The following is a 2327-nucleotide window of genomic DNA, read 5'->3' as shown; positions in this document are numbered from 1 at the left end:
GGTATGTGTCAGCTGTGCTAGCTATTGGATATATTTAGACTAATTAAGTTCATTGCCAGAACAATTAAATGGGGGGGGGGAAGGCTTGGAGGGCAACCATGGATGACAGGGACAATGTGGGAGGAGGATGGGACATGGCAGAATGTGGGGGATGGGAAATCAAGGATGGCAAAACAAAAGGCAAGGTATGCAGGACATAAGAATTGGAAAATTATTTGCTGAGAGCATGTATGTTGATGTGCTTGATTGAGGCAATGCACAGGGTATTTTGGATGGAAAATTCATTCATGTGTTGTGATGGTGTATAGTGAATTAATGTAGAAAATGAATAAATTTAAAAAATAACTAGAAAAAAAAACTAGAAAAAAGAAAAAAAACAATGAAGCACCTAAATACACCAAAGAGATACTGTTAGATCTCAAGGAAGATAAAGAATGCAACACAATATTTATTGGGGATTTCAACACTCCACTGTCTCTTCTGGGCAGATTATTTAGACAAAAAATAAACAAAGAGATACAAGATCTAAATGATACCATACATGAAATAGTTCTGACAGACATCTAGAGAGTAATTCACTGTAAAAGCACAAAAAAAATACATGTTTGTCACCCCCACATGGAATCTTGGGCATGCACTTGCCCAAGATTTGAAGATCAACCACATGATAGAACACAAAATAGTCCTTTACAAATGTAAATGTATAAAACTATATCCAGCATCATTTTTAGCTACAATACAAACTTAAAACCAGCTACAGAGAGAACTTTTGAAAATAGACAAATACATAGAAACTGAACAACCTACTCCTGAATAACTACAATTATAGAAGAAATTAAAACTGAAATCAAAAGATTTGTACAAATCAGTAATAACAAGCATTTATGACCTACAGGACACAGCAAAAGCAGTCATAAGAAGGTAGTTCATAGAAATTAATGCCCACAAGAAAAAAGAAGAAATTGACAACTAAACAATCTTATGACAGACCACTAAACAATCTTATGACAGACGGACCCTGAGAAAAAAAACATAATGAAGATTTGAGGAGAAATAAATGAAATAGTGAATAAAAGAACTACACAGAAAATAAAAATAAAAAAGGTGCTTTGAGAAGATAAAACAAAATTGACACACTGTTTGCTAGAGCAATAAAGAATAGAGAAAGGAATCAGATAAGAAAAATCAGCAAGGAAATAGGTGTCATCACAATGGACATAATGGGAACAAAAAATACCGGGAGAATTCTATGAATGATTATATGCCAACAAACAAAACAACCTAGATGAGATGCACATATTTTTGGATATGTATTACTTACCAAGATTGAACCAGGAAGAAAGAGAAAGTCTGAATAAACCCATAAGTAGCAATGAAACTGAATTGCTAATAAAGTCTCTGAACTAAAATTATCCCAGGGCTTGATGGTTTTACTTCTGAGTTCTCAAAACTTTTAAAGAACTAACCCAAATTCTTCTCAAACTAGTTCCAAAATTCAAAGAAAGAACACTTTCAAATTTATTCTACAAAACCTCCATTATCCTAATTCTGAAACCAGACAAAGACATAACAAAAAGAGAAAACTGGCTCTCGACTTCCACACTGACTTTTTTCTCAGCTCGTGTGCACAGATGCAGGTGTGCAGACCAAGGCAAGAGACCACACTGGACCTGCACACCCCATTCATTTGCTCCAGGTGCCCTCTCACTCCCAACTTCAACTCCACTTTTCTTCCTACTTCCTGTGTGGCAGAAGCAAATGTGCACAGCTGGTAACGAGACGATTCCCTTGGACCTGTGCACCCCATTAAACTGCTCCATGTGCCCGCCTGCTCCCAACTTCCACCCCACCTTTCTTCCTGGCTCCTTCGTGGCAGAAGCAAGTGTGTGAACTGAGGCCACCAACTGCCTTGGACCTTCGCACACCATTTATCCTCTCCAGTTCAGACCCTGTGGCTCAGTCTCAGGTGCACCAGTTCTCTAGAATCTGGGGGACATTTGGAACATGTAGTCCCAGCAGCAAAACTGCAGGTCACAGGGAAGAAATGTATAATCCATCAGATGACCAGAAACCAAAACAGAGGTGTAAGAAATATGGGAAACCAAGAAAATCTCTCTCCCCTAAGTGAGAATAATAATTCCTCACTATCGGGAACCAGCAGTTAGCCTAATGGCTATGTCGCTGGATTCCCACGTAGTCGACTGTGGTTTGTGTCCCGGACCCGGTGGCTTAAAAAACTCATGCCGGGTGGGTGTGTGTGCGTGCCCAAGATCCCGAGAGGAGAATGGAGGAGAAGGGATTGCGGCGTGACCATCCCCCCTGGGGGG

The sequence above is a fragment of the Tupaia chinensis genome, unplaced genomic scaffold (genome assembly GCF_000334495.1).
Source record: "Tupaia chinensis unplaced genomic scaffold, TupChi_1.0 Scaffold146741_1, whole genome shotgun sequence".
NCBI lineage: Eukaryota > Metazoa > Chordata > Mammalia > Scandentia > Tupaiidae > Tupaia > Tupaia belangeri.
The sequence above is the reverse complement of the archived record's forward strand: the minus strand, read 5'-3'. Positions refer to the sequence as shown.